The 14565-nt window shown below is 39.1% G+C and overlaps 1 long non-coding RNA gene across 1 annotated transcript; it reads right to left on the reverse strand.

Moving 5' to 3' along the window:
* Positions 1-2641: 2641 nt before the first annotated feature.
* On the reverse strand, positions 2642-5586 carry LOC123328697. Its single transcript, XR_006543720.1, has 2 exons — positions 5016-5586; positions 2642-3418 (listed from the first exon to the last, which is right to left on the reverse strand). It is a non-coding gene; the product is annotated as an uncharacterized LOC123328697 (long non-coding RNA).
* Between the last annotated feature and the right edge of the window lie 8979 nt (positions 5587-14565).

The raw sequence follows: 14565 nt of genomic DNA on the forward strand, positions 1-14565 counted from the left end.
CAGGCATTCTCATCCGCCTTTACAGGCGAGGAAACAGGCTTAGAGAGATTAAGTAACTTGCTCAAGTCACACTGCTAGTTCCTGGAAGTGTTAGGATTTGAATTCAGTTCTGCCTTACTCCAAAGTCCATGCTGCTAATGACAGCGCCCTGCTGCCTCTATAAATATCCCTGAAAAATGTTATGTCACCACAAGATAATTTTATTAGATACAGCTAATACACAATGCTATTTATTATTTGACAGATTTGAAGGTACCAAAGATCACATCATTTGCATATAACAAGTGCAGGACAATTAATTTACATAAAACTGCAGGCTTTTACAGGTGAAAGGGAATTTTGAGATGATCTAGGCTGTATTGCTTAAACTCTGCTTCTTACTGAGCTATGATTTTATCTGTTTTAAAATTTATTATGATTTCTAGATATAGCATTTTGTCTGAGGAATGGGTCTAAGACCTACTTTTATCTAATTCACTCACTATCATTTTACAGTGGACTTTTGGTGGGGCATTAAGAAATAAAGAGATAAAGGCGCTTCCCTGGTGGCTCAGCTAGTAAAGAATTTGCCTGCAATGCAGGAGACCTGGGTTCAATCTCTGTGTTGGGAAGATCCCCTGGAGAAGGGAAAGGCTATCCACTCCCATATTCTGCAGCATGTGGAATCCAGTATCTCTATTATCTCTAAGAGATAGAGACTCAAGAGCTCCTGACTTCTGTGCAGGTCTCTCTTTATTCCTCAGTACTCTCTCTTTTTTTTAAATGTTTATTTATTTATTTGGTTGCACCAGCTCTTAGTTATAGCATGCAAGATCTTTGGTTGCAGCATGTGAGATCTTGTTCCCTGACCATGGATTGAATCTGGGCCTCCTGCATTGGGAGAACAGAGTCTTAGCCCCTGGACCACCAGGGAAGTCCCCTCACTACTAACTCTTTCTTTTTTTTAAATTTTTTAAAATTAATTTATTTTTTATTGAAGGATAATTGCTTTACACACTGCTAACTCTTGACACTCCAATGTAGTAAAGAACTGAGAATATAAAAAATTATAATTAAAAGAGGCTTTTTCAAGAGAATATCTTAAGCCACATAAATCTGGCTGATCTAAACAGAGGCAGTGAAAGTTTCAACAAGTAAAAGTAATTGTGAAAGTCACTCAGTCGTGTCCGACTCTTTGCAACCCCATGGACTATACAGTCCATGGAATTCTCCAGGCCAGAATATTGGAGTGGGTAGCCTTTTCCTTCTCCAAGGGATCTTCCCAACCCAGGGATCGAACCCAGGTCTCCACATTGCAGGCAGCTTCTCTACCAGCTGAGCCACCAGGGAAGCCCAGAAAGTAATTACGCATGGTAACAAAAATGAGAAAAAAAGATTTCAAGGGGGACTTGGAAACTATCTATTATGACGTTGATACCTATGGGAATAAGCAGAGAGACAGCATCTGGTGAGGCCCTTACATGCATTCATTCATTCAACTGTCATTTATGAAGCAGCTACTGTTTGTCAGGCACTGTACTAGGCAGAGGGAACACTCAAGGGACTGAATAAACTGGAGCTGGAGGCGAGGAGGCAGAGGCATTAGCATGATGAGAGATTTGTAAATAGCCCTGGGGATAATTTGAGAAAAGATATCTTACCCTGGCATCAGGTGTGGAGAGGATGGTGGTCAGGAAACCCTTCACAGAGAATGCAATACCCAAGAATTTAAATTAGAGGAAATTGACACCAAAGGATATTGCTCTGGCTTTAGATAGAAAAGAATTGAGTTTTTTTCCCCTACTTTTTCAATGAGACAGAGATGGGCTATCCAGCAAGCCTCCTTGACCATAAGCCACAGACTGATCAAAACCCAAACCGCATTGCCTCAGGACTACTGCTAACTAGAAGTTCTGCTTTCAATTACTGTAAATAAGTTTCTTTTCACAAAGATGAAAACAACTATTGTTTAGTATGAGAGCTGGGTGGCATTTTCTTCAGTGATCACTTGAGTCTCATCTCCTTTGGATGCTGCTGCTGCTGCTAAGTCGCTTCAGTCGTGTCCGACTCTGTGCGACCCCAGAGATGGCAGCCCACCAGGCTCCCCCGTCCCTGGGATTCTCCAGGCAAGAACACTGGAGTGGGTTGCCATTTCCTTCTCCAATGCAGGAAAGTGAAAAGTGAAAGTGAAGTCGCTCAGTTGTGTCCGACTCCCAGCGACCCCATGGACTGCAGCCTACCAGGCTCCTCCGTCCATGGGATTTTCTAGGCAAGAGTACTGGAGTGGGGTGCCATTGCCTTCTCCACTCCTTCGGATGATTTCTATATAAATAAGCGCATCCTATGGGAGCCACATTACGTATCTATTGGATACTTGTGAAAATACAGAAATGAAGTGTGCTAGTTATGGAAGGCTAAACTGTTGAAACAAATGGACCCTAAGATACAGTGGCTAAGATACGGCGGAATTCTATCACTCGTGAGATGGAGAATAGTCCATATCAGCAGCAGCTCTCTTGGACGTGAAAAATCGTGGCCCCAAGCTCCTCCATGTGAGATCCTGCTTCCCTGGGGCCCTGATGTCTATGTTCATTAAAGGATGGGGAAATAATGAGAAAACACTTTCTGAAAGAGCAACATCCATGACGGCACATATCATTTCTTCTCGTATTTTTATTGGCAAAAAATTAGTCACATGACCATATGTAGTTGCAGGAGCTGCTAGGAAATGTGTTTCCAGAACGAGCAGCTGATATCAGGAACAGATGTTGCTAAGGAAGAGGATTTTTGATGAGCAGCTACTGTTTTCATCACATAAACTGAGAAAAATAAAACCGATAATCATAGAAAATCTAAGCTGCCAAGTTATTAATAAGAATGGCTCTCACATATCAGGTTGTACACCTTAAAGTTATACAATGTTATGAGTCAATTATATCTTGGTAGAGCTGGGAAAGAAGAAAAGAATGCTTCTTAGCTCCAGAACATTTTATAGTCATTTGCTTGGTAATATGAAAGGATTTATTGACGCTTTCGAGTGGGATCCTCCTGCCCCGTGTCATCTGAGCCAGTAGAACGAGGCTGAGTTTGGTTCAAAGCAAAGTTGTACTCTTTGATCAAAAACTGGAGAGATGCAAGCTTGGCCCCTAGAGCAACCTGTGAGTAGGGCTGCTTCATAGGGATCTTGGCAGTGGGGCAATGGAAGGGAGTGGAGTTCTCGCGAGAGGAAGGCGGGGTGTGATTGGGCAAGGCACAGTACCGGGTGCAGCATCTCTGCCTATGGCCCACCCACCATCTGGAGTGAGCCTCGTTTACAGCTTTCTGCACATGGTCCCCAGGCTGAAATGTCAGGTGTAGGCACACTGCACCAGGAACTCAGGTCTGATGTTCCTCTCTCAGGGTCTCTGTACACAGCACCCTGCGAGCAAGTGAAGCCAGACTAAGCACAAAGGAAAGGGGGAAAAAAGGTTAGACTTTATTTTATTACCTAGATTCTATTTTAATTTCCCGGGTACTGTGAATGAGTTTTGCTAGTGATAGCTGTTCACGTCTTACAAGCTTAAGACAGAAGCCTCTTCATAAATGAAAAACGTGGGGCCACAACCAGGTGGTTGCTTGTTGGTTTAACTATTTTTTAGTTTAAAAATATTTGAGGAATCTAACTAGATGGATAATGTCAATAGGAGTAAATCAGAGAAATTGTCAGATTTTTCCCATCGGAACAATTTAGTAACGTCTATAAATATTTTTTAGTGCCTTTCCTGCACCGAATACTTTGGAGTAATATAAAAATGACATTGTCATTAAAATTAAAAAAAAATCTATCTATATCTATAAATTAAGATTGACATAGAAGTGATATAGCCCAATGATACTACTGATTGGCGAGTTGGATTGCAGGACAACATGTCAGTATGGAGAAAGCAGGGTTTGAGCAAAGTTTTGAAGTATATATGAGATGCTAATAGGCATAATGCATGGGAAGGCATTACGTTTGTGACAGTTCCAGAAACAAAAGAGAACAAAGCATGTGTGGGGAACAGAGACAAGATTGTGGATTAAGAAATGGATGACGTTGACTCATTACAGGGGTGATTCTCTACGAATGGGGCGAGAGTGGGAAGGAAGCAACTTTCTGCTCCCTATGGAGCAAAATTGAGGCAGAAAGCATGTGCCGCTTTAAAAGCTCCCTGAATAATGCTTTTACATGTCTTCATTGAAACATTTTGAAATACTATTTAAATATATTTTTTTATTGAAAATGTTGTACTTTTGAAAAAACTGGAACAGACTTCAAGTTTTGAAGCACCTGAAAAATCTTTCAAACTAAAATAAATTCCACTTGGTATGAGCATAACTGGTACAATGCACTTAATTTAAGTGGCCAGTTGATTAGTGAATTGATAGACACTTTAAAGTAAATTTACAGAATAATATGTGATAGAATTCTCAAGGTAGCCCCCAAGATTCCTGTCCCTGGTTATTCAATCAAAACTAACACAGTATAAGATGTGTTGTGAAGCAGTGATAATTATAGTCTTAAATTAGTTGCCCTTAAGATACAGAGAGCCCTCTAAAGGCAGAGCTCTTTCTCTGCCGGGTTGCAGAAGCAGCAGGCTGGACGTGTAAGGACTTGATGTGTCATCACTGATTTATGGAATGTGGAGGAGACCGTGTGAGAAGGAATGTGGGTGGTCTCTAAGAGCAGACAGTGGCCCCTGGATCACAACCATCCTTCAGACACTAGATTCTACCAACAAGCCAAATAAAGTTGGATGCAGATTCTTTCTGAAAGCCTTCAGAAAAGAGCCCCACCTGGCCAACATTTTTATTTTGATCTTGTGATATGCTAAGCAGGGAGCCCAGTTGAGCCTGCCCAGAACTAAGAGCTACTAAATAAATATTGTTTTGAGCTGCTAAGTTTGCAGTCATTTATTACAAAGCCGTAGAAAACGAACATAAGCAGACACCTGAATTCAATTTAAGCAGAATTTGTATACTTCAAGACTCAGCTCCTATCCTCAATGAAAACTTACCTGATCGCCCCAGAGTAATCCTTTTCTCCTCTCTAGTCCTACTTGACTTTGTTTTTACCATTTTGGAGTTAGATATTACAGTCTTGCCTGGTACTTTGTGTACTTGAGCTTTTCATGTCCCTAGTTGATAAGCTCCTTGATGGCAAGAATCAAATCTTTAAGGTTTTACTTCTAAGAAGGAGGTGGTGGGCAAGCCTGATTTTCAAGAAGTTTCTACAACAAAAGCAAATGAAATGTTCTTGAGAAAGAGCAAGTAGCTCTCATTCTCTCTCAATAAATAAGAACCTGAGACAACATTCAGTTGCTAAGATCAAGGTTACGGATCTCCTGTGACTGCCAGCCTGACTAGGTCTATCGCTACATAATGGGCAAACCAGAATGACTAGTCTGACTCATAAAGGTATAATTGAGACTCTTCTAGTTATGAGTCTGTTTTATTCTTAGTGCCAGTTATTACTCCATAAATATCGCTTTGTTCAGTCCCTGTCTGCTGTGTTAAGCCCTGACTTAGAAATTACAACGTTCTTTTATTAGGTAATCACGTGAAAGCAGTCTTAACAGCTTCCAGATGCAATATCCTTTATTTCTGAGAAACTCTTTCATGCCTATGTATTTCTAATATGAGTGGATTTTATCCTTTTACCTTTATGTGTGACCCACTAATGTAGATAACTTAAATTTCAGAAGGGCCTAGCACATTTTATGCACCTGGAGACTGATTCTGAAACAAGTTAGCAACGTTCTTACATAGTTCAGGAGGAAAACATCTGCTCCAGAACAGTGATTTAATTTATCCTTCTTTCCCTCATGGGTAGGAAAGAAAGAATGATCCTCTTTGAAGGCATCCTATAAGTGCCAGAGGGATTCCAGGTGGCTCAGTGGTAAAGAATCTGCTTGTCAATGCAGGAAACACAGGAGAGGCGGGTTTGATCCTTGGGTCAGGAAGATCCTCTGGAGGAGGGAATGGCAACTCACTCCAGTATTCTTGCCTGGGAAATCCCGTGGACAGAGGAGCCTGGTGGGCTATAGTCCATGGGGTCACAAAGAGTCGGACATGACTCAGCAACTTAGCATGCACAAATGCCAGAAGGAATGATCAGACTATGCCTGAAATAGAGGAGTTTTGCTTGGGATTAGTGTTTAATGAAGTTAGAATGCCTGGATTTAGGAAATCTCATGACATTCAATGGTAATTTAAGATTCAGAAACTAAATCAAATACAGGTTTAAACTTTTTTTTTTCCCAGATTAAAAAAAAAAAGAACATGTTACTAGCAATACTTTTACTGGATTTTCTCAGCCTCATGCTGAAATTGTCTTTTTTTAAAACTGATCTGTCTACCCATTTTCCAGTTTTGCCATTAATTCAGAAAGTATTCTAAGTTTCTCCTACTTAGAAGGAGGAACCCCCATAAACACACACCCCCATAAACACACACCACATTCAAGTTGAAATCTAGGATATTCTACCTCCAAAATATGTTTTAAAAACATTTCCACTTCTCCATCTTTATCCCCACTGCCTTGGTTAAAGTCCCGTCTCCCAGGCTGTCTTTCCTGCAAACTAGACCTGAAGTGATTTTTCTAAAACATAGATCAAGTCACATCATTCCCTGTTTTGCTTAGAAATTTCTGTCCCCTTGCTAGATTATACTTCAAACTCCTGAGCCAGACTGCCTGTATCTTTTTGCCTGCTTCACCAGCCTTACCCCCTGCCTTCATCCACTTCCTTTACTTCTTGAGTGTTTCTCAAAATGCAGTCCTCATACCATCCTCAAGAAAATCACCACGTACTGGGAATTCCCTGGTAGTCTAGTGGTTGAAATGCCACACTTTGACTGCTGAAATATCAGATTCCATCCCTGGTCAGGAACTAAGATCCTGCAAACCTTGCAGTGTGGCCCCCCAAAATTCTGGGTCCTGTCTGAGGCCTATAGAATCAGAAGCTGTGAGATATGGGGCGAGAAATATGCTTAATAATGGTTAAGCTCTGTGTTGATACTCAGGCAACACGAAGTTTGGTATCTGCCAGGAGCATTTGCAATGCTTCAGATTCTCTCCCTTTTCATGTCTTTACCCTCATGCCACACACACATACATACACACATTACTTTGCCTGGCCGAGTTTGGACTCTGCTTCCAGATTAGTTCTAAATCTTCCTTAAGCGTCATCTATGGCAAGCCTTCCCTGACTCCCTAGGCTGGCCTCTGTATTGCCTTAAAGGCATAGAATTGCAATTTTTTATTGTTGCTACTGTTTACTTATCTATTTCACTGCCAGGCAAGCTGTTTATAAATAAGGACTGTTTCTTTCACCAGAGCCAGAGTGCTGGGAATGTAGTGAGTGGTCCCTAATAAGTGTTTATGAATGTGTGAAAAAACAAATGCACAATTTCCAGATCTTATTAAGAAAACATAAAGACCATTAAAAAGATTAAAAAAAAAATTTTTTTTTAACTGGAAGTGTGATTAATCCAGACTCTCAGGTCTGGGAAAATTGATTTTAAAAAAGTAAAGAAAACCTAATCTAATATAGAAGAAAAAATTAAAAGAGCTTTTCAAACTCAAGGAATTTTGCTTTTCTCTAGTAGATAGTCATTGCTTGTGACCCATAGCATCGGTGGTTCCAATAGCTATAATGATAGATTGCCTTGTTATAGATAAAAATTCCTGCTTCTCTGAACTCTTTATTTCTTCCTGATGATGTTCTGAGCTCAGATGCACTGTGCTGTCAAAAACATTGATAAATCTGGGCACTGTACAGTCCTGGGTTCAAATCCCAGCTCTGTTAAGTACTAGCTGTATAACTTCAGCAAGTTGTTTAATTTCTCTGAGTCTGCTCCTTTATTATGTCAGAGAAGATTTTCTACAGAGGCCCAGAGGCAATAATATGTGTACTCACAGAGGGAAAGTGGGATGTAATGAAATAAAGTGTGTAAGACATGGCAGATAGTGAAGAAAATATTCTCTTTGTAGTAAGAAAGAAAATCTTGATTGTAACTGAGTTTCTATTGTATGTCAAATATTTTATTAGATATTGAGGAAGGAAGAGGAATGCAAAAAATATAGAGTGCATATACCTTCTAATTCAAGAGAAAGTGTTTTGAAAGGGCTTATAATTTATTGAGGATCATAAATAAACTTAAAAAATCAACTTTATTGGAAACATATACATTACCATATGTGAAATAGATAGCCAGTGGGAATTTGCTGTATAACTCAGGGAACTCAAACAGGAGCTCTGTGACAACCTAGAGGAGTGGGATGGGGTGGGAGGTGGGAAGGAGGTTGAAGAGGGAGGGGACATATGTATACCTATGACTGATTTATGTTGATATATGGCAGAAACCAAAACAATATTGTAAAGCAATTATCCTTCAATTAAAAGTAAATTTTAAAAAATCAACTTTATTAATTTTTACAGAAAGAAAAAAGAACTCAGCTACAAAGAGATTGCTAGTTGTTCTCCAGAATCCATTCTCTCCTTATTCTACAGTGGTAGATCCCATAATTTTAAACCAAGTATGTTGCCACCTGAAAAAAGGATTGCATTTCCCAGCCTCCCTCACTGTTGACATGACCATGTACCTGAATTCTGGCTAATAGTATATGCATAAATATAATGTGAGAAAATTCCAAGAAATATTCTTAAAAAAGAGGTAGCCTTCTAGTTCCTTCTGTTTTCTCTTTTCTGCTGATGGACTGAGACTTTGATAATTGGGGGTACTTTGGCCACCTGATGCGATGAGCTGACTCGTTAGAAAAGACCCTGATGCTGGGAAAGATTGAAGGCAGGAGGAGAATTGGATGACAGAGGATGAGATGGTTGGATGGCATCATTGACTCAATGGATATGAGTTTGAGCAAGCTCCAGGAGATGGTGAAGGATAGGGAAGCCTGGCATGCTGCAGTCCATGGGGTTGCAGAGTCGGACACGACTGAGCAACTGACCAGCAAGGCATCTTGGATCATAGTGTAGAAGCTGCATATTGAGGATGGAGGAGAAACAAAATTTAAGGAGTTTGCTTCCTGGTGGTCCCATGATGCCTTCATGCCAACTCTAAACTGCCTATGTTTATTTGAAGTACAAATAAACTTTAATACACTGTTGTTTGTGGGCTTTCCTTCATTCATAGCTGAAGTTAATTCTAACTAATACAAACTAATGCTAACTTGTAAAACTTCAAGCTGTTTTTAAGTTTTTTAATGGAGATAGTTTTATGTTATAGTAAGTGAAAACAGTGTAGAAGACAAAATTATGTATGTGTACAAATAGAAGTTATATAGGAAGGAAGTATGCCAAATTATGAATGTGTTGGTTTAGGATGGTAAAATAATGTGTAGGGTTTTCCCTGTTTTATTTTTTCTGTACTTCCCCAATTTTTTTATCTGAACAATTTTTATTTGTTATTTTATATTGGAGTATAGCTGACATAACATTGTGTTAGTTTCAGATGTACAGCAAAGTGATTCAGCTATACATATATCCATTATTTTTTAGATTCTTTTCCCACATAGGTTATTACAGAATACTGAGTAGAGTTCCCTGTGCTATACATTAGGTCTTGTACTTCACCAATTTTTTAATAAAAAAATCATTTTTTTCATTGGGTATACCTTTGAGCTGAATTGGCAGCAGCTACTATACTTATCTAGTGTTTCTTTATCATCTAGTTTCTGAAATGTTACATTATTCTTTAGAAGAGAGTAGCATTGTGATTGAGTCAGTTCTGGGTTCAATATTCTTTCCTGGCTATTTGAATTTGGCAGATTACCTCCTTGAGACTCGGTGTCTCCATCTGTTAATTGGGCATGATAATTTTTACCTATTTCATAGGATTATGTCTGAATTAAATATAGTAGTGGATATAAAACCACATAAAACCACACATGTAGTAAGATAGTCAATAAACCCTATATAATATTGCTATTTTATCTATTTACATATGTCAATGCGTCTACTTGCTGTCATTTTCATTAGCCACATAATCTTCGTGAGCTATAGCTATGTATCTTAGCTTAGCTATGTATGACCTTATTCAGTTCAGTTCAGTTCAGTTCAGTCACTCAGTCGTGTCCGACTCTTTGCGACCCTATGATTTGCAGCACGCCAGGCCTCCCTGTCTATCACCAACTCCCAGAGTTCACCCAAACTCTTGTCCATCAAGTTGGTGATGCTATCCAGCCATCTCATCCTCTGTCGTCCCCTTCTCCTCCTGCCCCCAATTCCTCCCAGCATCAGAGTCTTTTCCAACGAGTCAACTCTTTGCATGAGGTGGCCAAAGTACTGGAGTTTCAGCTTTAGCATCAGTCCTTCCAAAGAACACCCAGGACTGGTCTCCTTTAGAATGATCTTTATACTAGAAATTTATGTTGTCCTCAATTTTTCATTAGTAGATAAGATCCAAAAGAGGAGGCTCTCCCAGGCAGGATTATCATGGATAAAGCTAAGATGACAATATCTGATCTGATAATAGAAATTTATAGCATTTAAAATCATTACTGTTTCATGAATTGCCAGTCCAGGTTCGATCCATGATACAGGATGCTCGGGGCTGGTGCAGTGGGATGACCCAGAGGGATGGTAAGGGGAGGGAGGTGGGAGGGGGGTTCAGGATGGGGAATACGTATACATCCGTGGCGGATTCATGTTGATGTATGGCAAAACCAATACAATATTGTAAAGTAATAGCCTCCAATTAAAATAAATTTATAATAAAAAAGTTTACTAAAAAATAAATAAAAAATGGATCATTACTGTTTCAGAGAACCTGGAACATTATTGTTGCTAACAATTTATCAAGTGGCTGACAAAAAATGATATAGTGTGTCAATAAATGAGTATTAATTTGTTTTGAATTGAAATTAGTTTTGGTGGAAGCAAGAAAACTTGTTTTTAAAGAAGACAACAAGTTAAAGAAGGGTGTGTTTGTATATACATGTGTATTTTGGAAGGAGTGGGGTGATTCTTGAGGAAAGGTCTTGAAGAGTTGGGATTTGATACCAAAGTGTTCTTGAATAAATATGAATTTAAGTAGTGACTTTTTCAGTTTTCTTTAATATTCCCCTAAGGTTGGTCAAGAGATTATTTTCATTTTAAATTATATTTTAACAGAAGTATAAAGTAATACATACTCAATGATGAAAGCAAAACTATAGAAGAAATCTCAAGAGGGCTAAAAATAACACAAGGAAACAAATCAGCATGTATTTTTTTAAACAATGGAAAGAATTCCCATTTGCTTGTAATTAAATACTAATAAAACCCTGTGTTCCACAGGGGATAAATAGATGTTACTACTCTAAGAGACAATCTGGGGAATTCCCTGGTGGTCTAGGGGTTAGGACTCAGCACTTTCACTGCCATGGCCCAGGTTCAATCCCTGGTTGAGGATCCTGCAAACTGCTCGGTGCTTCCAAAAAAAAAAAAAGAGAGAGAGAGAGAGACAATCTGGATATTTGGGGAACTACATTCTTTGTTTTAACCAGATCCCCAAATGAATCCATTTTGTGGTAGAGAAAATAGTGCTCACCCTATCTGCCATGTGCTTCCTGTATTTCCCAGCTTCCTGTTGTGGCAGGTTATGGCCACGTGATTAGTCCGTCCCAGGAGACAGTGAGTGCAAGAGATACGTATGGGTTCCTTCTGGCCTGTGACTGGGAGTAGTAGGGATGGAACCACATAAAACACTGAGACCGTAATGTCACAAAAGATGTCACCAAGTGGAGGAGAGCTTCACCTCCCTTCTTTGGACTTTCAATGAGTAAGAAATACATTTTTATTAAGTCACTGTATCAGTTTGCTAGGGCTTCCCTGGTGGCTCAGACAGAAAAGAATCCAGCTGCCAATGCAGGAGATGGGTTCAATCCCTGGGTTGGGAAGATCCCCTGGAGAAGAAAATGGCAACCTACTCCAGTATTCTTGCCTGGAAAAGTCCATGGGCAGAGGAGCCTGGTGGGCTACAGTCCATGGGGTCACAAAAGAGTCAGACATGACTTAACAACATGACTAAACGACAACAGCATCAGGTTGCTAAGACTGCCATACAAAATACCATAGATTGGGGGGGCTCATACTACAGAAACTTATTTTTCATGGTTCTGGAGGGTGGAAGTCTAAGCTAAGGTACCTGGCAGGTTTGGTGTCTTCTGGGGCCTCTCTCCCTGGCTTGCAGATGGCCACCTTCTTGCTGAGTTTTCACATAACCTTTTCTCTGTGTGGGAACATCCCTGCTGTCTCTTCACCTTCTAAGGACATCAGTCACACTACATTAGGGCCCCATCCCCAGTCCAGTTTTGACTAAATCACCTCTTTAAAGACCTTAGAATACTGGGCCAAATACTGGGCCTCCAAATACTGGGGTTGGGACTTCAAATAATGAATTTAGGAGGAAAGCACAATTCAGCCTTTAACAGTCACTGAGATTTGGGGATTGATTTTGTCATCACAGCATGGCATAGAAGTATTTTGATCACAGAAGAAAACACTTTTGTTTTTGATCAAAACACTTTTCCTGGGAACACAAACGAAGATGTGTTTGTTTTGAAAATACACATTTATGTTTATATATGAGGATTTGGGGGGTATGAATGGGTGTGTGTAAATGTGATGTGCAGATTGTTACAGCCTTTGAATGAGTTACATGATATGAAGATATTGTTCGCTCATCCTTGGGATAGCTAGGTAGGTCCCGGAAGGCAAGTGTCTCTAGACTATTCTACTTAGATCATGAGCAGCCCCTTCTGTTCACCCACTGTACCATATAAATATAATCTCCTATGTATGTAATGGTTTTTAAAAGATTCCAAATACTTTTACTAATATTCACTGTAAATAATTATATACCATGTCATAAATATTTCATGAATTTTTCCTATTTTATGGAATCTAGGGAAAATTTATTGATAATCTAAATGTCAAGCACTCTTTTAAATTCACTATTCTAATACATAAAACTCTGAGTTATATATATTAAATCACTATTCTCAAAATAACCCTACCAAAAAAGAGTTCTACAAAACTAATAATATCCCAATTTACAGATGAGAAGACTGTGGCACATATGGGTTAAAGACTTGCCCGTTTACAAAGGTGCTTAATAGTAGAGCCATAATTTTAACATAGGCAGCCTGACTCCAGTCTTTCTGGAGCAACACTTAAAACCATTGACAATTTTAAGCCAAAAAAAAAACAAAACAGTGAATGAATTTCATAGTTGGATTTTGAAATTTGCTTACCTCTTATGTACAATAAGCAGTAGTTAAGTCAAATTTACCTCTTTGATGCCTTTTAAGAGTAGCTATGTTGCTCTGTAACAAGATTAAATCTTTGCTTTGAAAAATGATGTACTCTAAAACATGAATGAACACCGTGTGAGCTGAGGATCAGTGCCATAATTACAATCAATTCAATTCAGCAAAGTATTTGTTGAGTAACTACTATGTGCTAGGCTTTGCGTTGTACGCCCAGAACACAGTAAAGACTAAAATGACGCTTTTCCTTTCATAGTAGTAGCCACCGTTACAGAGGGGTTTATGGTTTTTTCCTCAAATTCGTTACTGAAGAAAAAGTTAAGCACCATGGTGGTTTAGATATCTACTGAGCCACTTCAGAGAACTAAGAAATTAAAATAGAGAATTAAAAAACTTCATTCATTCATTTAAAATAGTAACAAACCCATTATATGTTGACAAATATATTTTATGAAAAATAATTATTTCTAAAACAAACAAAAAAATCTGGTGAGAAACATGACATTTGATTTGTTTGGCCAATTTCCATTATGTCATGCTTAATAAAAAACAAATGATCATAGTGCTTCTCATATTTGCATTTCGTTTGTTGAAATATGTTGTTTGGGTTGAAACACACGAAGAAAATCTAGCTTTAAATAGGTAACTGGAAACAGAGGAGGATTTTTAACAGCCTTTTCAGGTAATTATGGATATCCTATGATATTACACCAAAGCTTGACAAGCTGTAGTTTCTTAAAGGTATATACAGATTATACAGTGGAAGTCTCAAATAGATTCAAGGGATTAGATCTGATAGACAGAGTGCCTAAAGAACTATGGACTGAGGTTCATAATATTGTATAGGAGGTGGTGACCAAAACCATCCCCAAGGAAAAGAAATACAAGGCAAAATGGGTGTCTGAGGAGGCCTTACAAATAGCTGAGAAAAGAAGAGAAATGAAAGGGAAAGGAGAAAAGGAAAGATATACCCATCTGAATGCAGAGTTCCAAAGAATAGCAAGGAGAGACAAGAAAGCCTTAAGTGAACAATGCAAAGAAATAGAGGGAAACAGTAGAATGGGAAAGACTAGATACGTCTTCAAGAAAATTAGAGATACCAAGGGAATATTTCATGCAAGTTTAGTTTAGTTCAGTTGCTCAGTCGTGTCCGACTCTGCAACCCCATGGACTGCAGCACGCCAGGCCTCCCTGTTCATCACCAGCTCCTGGAGTTTACCCAAATTCATGTCCATTGAGTTGGTGACGCCATCCAACGTTCTCATCCTCTATCATCCCCTTCTCCTCCCTCCTTCAAT

Source organism: Bubalus bubalis, chromosome 12, assembly GCF_019923935.1.
Source record: "Bubalus bubalis isolate 160015118507 breed Murrah chromosome 12, NDDB_SH_1, whole genome shotgun sequence".
Lineage (NCBI taxonomy): Eukaryota > Metazoa > Chordata > Mammalia > Artiodactyla > Bovidae > Bubalus > Bubalus bubalis.